We start from the raw sequence: 8984 nt of genomic DNA, 5'->3' as shown, positions 1-8984 counted from the left end.
AAGTCGGCCTCTCGTGTCTCTGAGAGGATCAGTGTTGATCTTTCAGGTTTGTGTTGAAGATTTAAGTCAGAGAAATCAGCTGATAACGAGCTGAAGTAAAGCTCTTAATGCTTCCAGTTGCTGATTCATGAGTTGAGACAGATAAAAGCTTTGGGCCGTCGATGGCCTGGCGGGGATGTTGCAGGCCTGACGTACAGAGGAAGTACTCCTCTGCAGCGGCCGTGGACTCGAATCTGCTGCAAATCACTGCCCTCCCAAAAATACCTCAAAAAAGACGACAGCGCTGCCGTCGTCGTCGTCGAGTGTTTTTCTGATCTTTCCAGGATTCAGTCGACCCTCATAAAAACAGCATGTGGGTGAAGCTGCTTCTTTGGGCACATTTTGCCAACGTTCTGGTTCCAACACGTATTCAATGTGAGAGATGGGGTGTGTGTGTGTGTGTGTGTGTGTGTGTGTGTGTGTGTGTGTGTGTGTGTGTGTGTGTGTGTGTGTGTGTGTGTGTGTGTGTGTGTGTGTGTGTGTGGGTGCACGGTGCATGACAGGCAGCATGTGAGCTGAGGCGAGAGGAAAAAAGAGAAACGATTTAGAGAATGCAAATTTCTCTCCTCCACTTTTATGTTCTTTGGCCTGACAGCGAGGGAGGAAAAAGCTGCACAAAGCTTCTCCTACAAAGCTCCACTTCTTTACTCGCCCCTTCTCCTGCCTCCTCTCTCTCTCTCTCTGTCTTCACAGCCACACTGATCCCATTCTCTCTGCCGGCTTGTTTGTGGTGAGGCTGACTCTGTAGGTCAGAGGAATACTTCATGCTTTGATGTTACATCCAGCACTTTCACAGTGATAAGAGAAAGCAAGGTGCTTTATTATTAAGAGAGGTTAAAAATGCTGTTATATGCCCAGGAGTAACGCTAAGCTGCAGATACGTCCGTGTCCAAAACTCACAGACATTTTATAAGCCGGGTAATTTCAACAAATCAGATTCTTTTTGCTGTATTGTTTCTCCCTTGATCTCCTGCATAAATGGTCATGAAAGAAGAGTCTTTCTGTGGCTGCCTCGCAGGCACAAGGAATAATAACATTCATTGTCTGTAAGAGAAGCAGAGTCCTGAATCTTAAGCGTGCACGTGGGCCCGAGGACGCAGACACCATGGGCGACCTCGCTGCTTCTCCCCGGGCTGCAGCTCCAGCTCCACACATTACATGAGAGAAAGACTCTGATGAAGAGGAGGAGGGACACAGAGAGGAGAGGATAGAAGAATCAACACAGACATGTTGACAAGAGAGTCAGCAGCAAAATAAAACACAGACTTCTCCTACAGTGAAGCTGCTCCCCTGTCCCTTCTGGGCCTCCGTACACGTGTGTATGTGTGTGTGTGTGTGTGTGTGTGTGAGAGACTCTGTCACAGGTGAACTTGGACCTGGATCATGTTAAAGGTGTGATGAAGTTTTTAAATAAAGAGATTGATAAGGTTCAGTCTGCAGAAAGTTTCTCTCTCCTGCCTGATTACTCTGAAGAGGACGCTGCTGGGGACGCTGCACCTCTACAGCTAATTAGTCCCATTGATTGAGTTCTGTTTGCACGCTCCGCTGTAAACCACACGGAAAAACAACAACAAACAAAAGGTCAAAGACAGACTCCATCACCTGGTGTCAACGTGCACCCAGACGCTCCCACTACAAGTGGACAGCTGGTCTGTTTACCACAGTCCAGCTCTGAATGTGCAGGAGGGGCTGCAGACAGCTGCAGCTTGTTGATTGGTGGGTTACCAGGAAGTGAGTTTGGGGTTCTGTGGATGGGGGAGGTCTCTCACGGCTGGTCGCTGATTGAATGAATCTTTGCAGCGTCTGCTTGGAAACACATTCTCTTTGTTAGAGAGGCGTGAACAGCGCTGTGCGTGTCTTCTGACAGAGACCTCCGGGGGGCGCCAACGAGCACCAAAACGGAATTCCTACATTTTGTTTTCACATCAATACAAAGTGAAAGTCTCCTGCTGCAGACCCTACCATGTCACACAGGGAGCTGTGGTTCCTCTTCACTTCCTCAGCACCTCCAGCGTGTCTGACAAAGTCACCGAGACCAAGATGCATCCTGGAGAGATCAAACGCTCGCCCTATCACGGTTCAATCCAGGGTTACCCAGTTAGAAACGCTTTGCATCTTAAGCTCCGCCTCTTTGATCTTTAATTCATCCAATTAGCTCAACTCCTCCGCAGAGAAATGCCTGAATAACAAATCACACAATCTGTTTGTTTCTGCAGATTTTAACCATCTGTGTGGAGGAGAGAGCAACCTTTCTGTTTGTCACTGTGTGTGTGTGTGTGTGTGTGTGTGTGTGTGTGTGTGTGTGTGTGTGTGTGTGTGTGTGTGTGTGTGTGTGTGTGTGTGTGTGTGTGTGTGCTTGGGAGGATATCGGACGCTGCACGCCGCTCTCTGTTGTTTGTCCATCATTCATCCATCTGTCAGCCTCGGCTCTTGCGTGTGTGTGTGTGTGTGTGTGTGTGTGTGTGTGTGTGTGTGTGTGTGTGTGTGTGTGTGTATGTGTGTGTGTGTGTGTGTGTGTGTGTGTGTGTGTGTGTGTGTGTGTGTGTGTGTGTGTGTGTGTGTGTGCGTGTGTGTCCCTCCAGGTGTGCGTGTGCGTGTGTGTGTGTGTCCCTCCAGGTGTGTGTCTGTGTGACATCCCAAAGTGATGCATAATGAATGTTGTTGTTTTTTATTGTGTCCTCGTTTGAATCACACCTAAGGCACAAAAATCCCCAACCTGCCGCTCTCAGCCCGGGTGTCTGGATCGGTTCCCAACCTGAATGAAAACAGCCAATTACAGGCCAGGAGCGGCCGTGTGAGCGGGTTCTAAAGCCGCTCCAAATGCATGAAGCCTCGTTTGAATATGGAGCGTGTCACAGATGTCATCATGAATAAATATGCTGATTTATTCCCAGGTCCAGCTGGAACAAACTCCACGCTCCCTCCCGTGGTCGGAGACAGCGAGCGGATGTTACCACATGAAGACGAGCTGACGACCATCATCGGACCGGAATGTTCTTTGGAAAGTGTCCTGAACAGAATTTGTGGGCCTTTAGTTTTTACTGCTCAGTCTTATTGGAGCTCCATGCCAAAGAGGTTGTTTGTTCCTGGAGTAAAATCCATATCTCCATTTGTGATGAAAATCATGAGCTCGTATTCCTCACTCCGTTTACTTCATGATTCCAAACCAATTATTTCTATAAATACATAACGAGCGAGCGGCGGTACAACGCTGCTGGCAGCGAGAGGGCCAAGTGAGTCCGAAGGCCTTCATCTCCTGAACACACCTGATTGGTCCTCTCAGCGCCGACCACTCCAGCCTTCCAGACCTTTAGAGACTTTGATGCCAGCCTCTTTTTACAAATGTCTGATGTTCCCCGTAGTTTTCTCTCCTACAGGTCGGGTCTCGTACCCTCGTCCTCCTCGCTCTGTTGTCATGGAGACGGGTCGGACGTTCCCAGCGCTCACACCAGCACGGCCAGCGCTCAGAAGACGGGAGGTGGACGCGGCGCCGTCTGGTGACTCTGTTATTCAGAGACATGCTTCCCACAGGGAGCGTACCCGAGCTGTTGGGGGCTTGGTGCCTTGCTCAAGGGCACCTCTGCAGTACAAAGCATAGCTGCGTCTCAGCAGCACAACCCGTTTAGCATCGAACGTGTTTGACAGATCGGATGGACCCGTTAAGTCTTGAGGAGCGTCGATGAACCCGGAGAGCGGGCGGGACTAATCCGAGGCGATCAGGGTGAGATGTTTGTCGCGGCGTGCAGAGCGGGCGTGTTGCCTGAGTCACTGCTAAGATGATCAAATGAGATTCAGGCGGCTTATCAGACATGAGCACCGAGCGGCGTCATGATGAGACACAGAGGGAGGCCGTCCTGGGTCACAGCGCCGCACACTCGTCTAAAACTCCTCAAACACTCTGCTGAACTCGTGTCCCGGGAATCAGCTTTTGATGGTCGCTCACAGCATCATCTGATGTCACACTAATCAAACGATCTGTGTGACTCACAGCATGACCGATGACAAACAGGGACTTTAAATCTCCTCTGTCATTGCTTACCTTTCATTTCCCCGACTTCCTCCTTGCTGCCGACACAGCGCTTCACTTCAGGCCTTAAAAGGAGCCGCTCAATTTGGCCGTTTCATTTCCTCCTTAGCGCCTCCAGTTCATTTCCTTCTTCATTACAGATTTTGGAGGTCACCTCGCCAGACAGCAGTCCTGAACAGTTCTGATTGGTAAACAGTCAGGAGAGGCCGGTCTCACCTGGAGGTGTGGGCGGAGTCAAGTGAGGACGATGACCACATGTTTTTATCACGAGGTTCCCGTGTGCCGTTAAAGACTTGAACCTGCTCTCTCTGCGTAGACACGTGATACTGCAGGGTTCCTGCAGAGGGCGCACCACGTAAACAGACTATTTTAGCACGCCTGTTTGTTGCCATGCAACAACAAGGACTCACTACAGTGTTGGTCCGAGACTAAATGTAACCTGAGGAGAGCGAGGTCTGAACACATGGCTCTGTGTTTGGTGGATCGTGCAGCTCCTAGCTTGATCAATAACTTATGATTGGACAACAGGATCTCCTCCTCCTCACTGCTCAGTCTCTTCTTCACAAAGCAGAGGATTCACCAGAGCTTCCTTCATTTTTGAATTCACCATGTTCTTTGATGTTTGTACGTGGATGTGTTATTTCCTCTTTCGTACGGATGAGTTGTGTAATCCATCTCTCCTCCTCGCCGGCTCGTCTTCCTCCATCAGTGAGCTGAGTGAAGTCACTCAGAGCGATCTGAAATCACTGACAATCAATGAAGGCGTCACTCACCACCTCCCCATGCAAAGCTTGTATACTCTATTCATGTTCCCTGGCTGCCGTTCGCTTACAGCTAACTCAAACACTTTTTTTTCCTCTCCTCATTTATGTGGCTTAGAGGGGATTTTTACTGTATCGCAGCTCGACAGAAAGCACTCTGATCCGTTTCCACAAAGCGCTGCTGCGTGCAGCAAACTGCCCCGCTGTGTTACATTTCACAGGAAAGCATCAGTAAAGTTTCTCCACATGCATTTTTAATAAGTAACAATGGCTCTTCTGCTGGATGTGCAATTTAGGCGGAAATGCTCAGTGAGTAATCATAATAAGGTTTATGCCGTGAGCGTCCCACGAGCTGCAGCTCCCGCGCTAAAGCACGCTGACAAAGTGTGAACAAGGTCTTTAATGGGTCAGGCCCGGGATGGAGTCAGCTCCATCGTTAAAATATACGACGGCTCATTTCCAAACACAGAGTGAGCCGGGGACCAATTCTGAAAGTTTGAGCCACACTGTCGAATGTGCATTTAACTTAAATAAGGATTGTTTTCCATTAAATTCTCATTAGCAGCAAAGCTACGGCGGCCGCAGAGACGAGCTGCTGCTGCTGCAGGATCAGAGCTGAAGGACAGTCACTATCCTCTGGACTCCAGGCCGGTGTCTCTCAGTGAAGCCTGAGAGAGACCGGCCTGTCAGACGCCATCACTGCTCCAGTCACTCACCAACGATTGGAGGCGTATACTCTCAGACTGACAGCTACCATGACGCCCGTGTTGGGGAGTTTTTCACCACTCACGATGTCAGATTCTTTTTTCCCGACTCGAGGAAGCTCTTCTAAAATCACCTGCGAGTGCGAGTCATATAAAGATCCAGTCTAGTTAATGCTGATGTCCTCTCTGCACCTTAATGAAAACCAAGGGTCTAACTTCATGACACCTCACTGACCACAAAACAAACTCAGTCTGGTTTTCAAACCAGTTCGTTATAAACTGGGCGGCGTTACCCGGAGAACGACCAAACACCCCCTCGGCTCTCCTGCACGCCGTGGCCTCAAAGTTTGAGTCTGGGGAAGTTTTATAATTTGGGAGTGAAGAGAGGACCGGAGCAGCCGGGCTGCAGCCCCGCGGTCCTGAGGAGCGAGCAGACGCTATGAAAAGGAAGAGATCTGGTCCAGGATGATTAAATCTGAGCGCCGGTGTGAGGGAGGCTGCAGTGTGACGCTGGCTTCCACATAATTAAGAGATGAGCCGCGGGTGACAGTGCTGCTAACGAGGACGGAGGCATTCTTGCCTTTGTGTGAGTGGAGCTGCCAGCCTGACTGACAGCAAGTCTTTACAGGGTGTCCTGATGGTTCGCCAGGCTCCTCCAAGAGCCACAGAATTACAGTCTGAAAAACAGAGCTCACAGAAAGTCACAAACTGATCATGTGACTGAGCGTTCTCATGGAGCATGATGGGAAATAATCTCAACAGGAATCAAATGAGTATGGGAATAATCTGAATAAAATTAAAACAGACAAACTTTGCTGAAGGTCACCTGCTCTGGTATCTAACATGGTCTAATTCTGACAGTTAAAGGAGCAGTCTGTAACTCTGCCCCCTAGTGTTTAAAGTGGGCACTGCAGTCTAAACTCTGATCATTACACAGAGCTCGTATCATTTGCTTTTATTCACTAACTTTGTCTTCCTGACATGGCTCCCTGGCCGTTCTGCCCACATTGTTTGAACAGAGACAGAAGAGAAACATATTGCTCCCATTATATTCTGGCGTTTGGTTTTGCATAGAAAGCAGTGATTTTGTTTCCGCTGGAGCGCGGTGATGTCGATGATGGCTTTGGCAGGCGGCAGACAGGCCGCTCTGATGAGCTCACACTCAGCCGGAGGAGAATAGGACTGGAAAAGGCATGACAAATGGTGCGGCGTTTAGCGTCGCTTGGCGCCGCTGCCGAGGGTTCATTGAGTCAGAAACGAAGAGGCCGTCTTTGTGGGGTGTGACTGCCGCGGCTGCTGGATGACAGATTGCATTGTGGGTCCTCTGAGAGGCGCACAGAGGATGAGATAATGGTTATGAAATAAAAGTCGCCCAAACTGTGAAAACAGACGAAACACGGAGACATAAACTGCCAGTTCCCCGAGAAATATGCAGCTGCTCAACATTTCAAAACAGAGCGGTTACACAGTCTCCCGCTCACGCCCTGGAACATCAGCGTGTTCAGAACGCCATGTTGATCCGTCACAAAGTTACACATATGGTCAGGGATGTCCCTCCTCGGCTCGATGCGCCCGTTCTTTAACACGCCGAGCGGTCCCACAGCGGACGCAGGTGAAGGAAGTGAGAGAGGACCCTCTGGTCCACTCGTCGGTCCAGAACGATGGTCAGAGCCCCCTGGTGGCAGATTTGACACACTGTTTGTTTAAAACATCATCCCGTCACGGGGTGAAGACGCACAAACGAACACAGAAGCGGTGACGAGCTTTAAAGGCCGGACAGTGAAGATTCGTTGATGTCAAATAGAGAGCATGGCGGCGTTGTGCCCGGCGCTGATGGACGGTGGCGTGCACGGACTGCAGGTAAGACTCCACACTGTCGGACTCTTGCAGCTGCATGAGAGTGTTTGTTTTCAGACAAAGTGAGAGAAGGAGCTCTTATGGATCTACCAACCCAAGGACAAGAAGACAATGTGTTCAAAGAGAGCGGAGGAAGAGCTCCAGACGAAACAAACTCTCAGACCAGGCAAAGTGACTCTTAATTGTCTCAGTCTGTCAGAGTCAGAAAGGATCACAGAAGGAAGTGAGAGGAGGAAATTAACGAGAGCCTGAAGGCTACAGCCTACTGTAAGGTAAGGCATCAGCAGAGAGCGGGAGGGAATCCTTCAGTGGAGCTAATGGATCCAGACACAGAACGCCTAGAACATGAAAAATAAGAGCATGAAAAACAGGAGCATGAAACACAGGAGCATGAAAAACAGGAGCATGAAAAACAGGAGCATGAAAAACAGGAGCATGAAAAACAGGAGCATGAAAAACAGGAGCATGAAAAACAGGAGCATGAAAAACAGGAGCATGAAACACAGGAGCATGAAACACAGGAGCATGAAAAACAGCTCCCTTCAATGTGTCGCTGCATTTTACAGCTGTTTCCTGTTTCACTCAAACACTGCTCCGTCTAAGCAGCCTTCCAGGGCGGCGCTACGGCCGACTGTTGGCCGAACAGCGATCAGGAACATTTACTTTGCTCGTCTCTCTGAGCTACACTCGTTCAGCTCTCACACTGATGGAGGTCAATGTCAAGGTCAGAGGGAGGCGAGGAGCGAGAGGACACGAAGACAATCCGTCATGCTTACAGTCAGAAAGGTAAAGACATCAGAAGTCTCACACAGAGCAGCATGATGAAGGCTGTGAGTGAAGGACAGATGAAGAGACGTCTCCGGTGAACAAACTCAACTTCTCTCAGAGAATATCATCAACACACCGCTGCAAATACGACGACAACTAACGTCTACTGACCTCTCTATTATGACTCACTGGCAGGGTGTGGATGTTGTTCTTACCTGTACACACACACACACACACACACACACACACAGTACTTTGATTCCATTTGCCTCGTAAAGCTCTCCAAACTCCTCGTCTTAATTCTTCCCTTTAAAAGCAAAGCCAGCAGAGTAATCCACAATCTCAGGATCTTTTCTCCTTTTTGCTTCCGAATGCAAATGGAAATCCTCGTTCGACAAACGGCTTATTGAGCGGCTCAGAGCCAGAGCTGTTTGCTTCTCATCGGTCCAGAGTTCTATCAGCTGCTCGAGCCCGAGACAGCTCTGCAGAGTGAACATTTCTCACGTTAAAGGAGAAAGTTTCCTGACGATCAGAAGACGGAGAGTGTTCGAGCAACCTCACGCACGACCACGTGTTACACGAGTCCTCCGTGTGTCCCTGCAGGGGGCGCTGGAGTCCCCCGTGTGTTCCTGCAGGGGGCGCTGGAGTCCCCCGTGTGTTCCTGCAGGGGGCGCTGGAGTCCCCCATGTGTCCCTGCAGGGGGCGCTGGAGTCCCCCGTGTGTTCCTGCAGGGGGCGCTGGAGTCCCCCGTGTGTTCCTGCAGGGGGCGCTGGAGTCCCCCATGTGTCCCTGCAGGGGGCGCTGGAGTCCCCCGTGTGTTCCTGCAGG

At 50.1% G+C, this 8984-nt stretch overlaps 1 long non-coding RNA gene across 2 annotated transcripts in view; it reads right to left on the bottom strand.

Moving 5' to 3' along the window:
- Positions 1-537: 537 nt before the first annotated feature.
- The window catches only part of LOC306831648, an 89847-nt gene continuing 81400 nt past the window's right edge, over positions 538-8984 (bottom strand). For both annotated transcript variants that reach the window (XR_013780099.1, XR_013780100.1), the window contains exon 4: positions 538-1211. This is a non-coding gene — a long non-coding RNA (uncharacterized lncRNA). The remainder of the gene's footprint in view (positions 1212-8984) is intronic.

Source organism: Symphodus melops, assembly GCF_947650265.1.
Source record: "Symphodus melops genome assembly, chromosome: 11".
Classification (NCBI taxonomy): domain Eukaryota; kingdom Metazoa; phylum Chordata; class Actinopteri; order Labriformes; family Labridae; genus Symphodus; species Symphodus melops.
The sequence above is the reverse complement of the archived record's forward strand: the minus strand, read 5'-3'. Positions and strand labels throughout refer to the sequence as shown.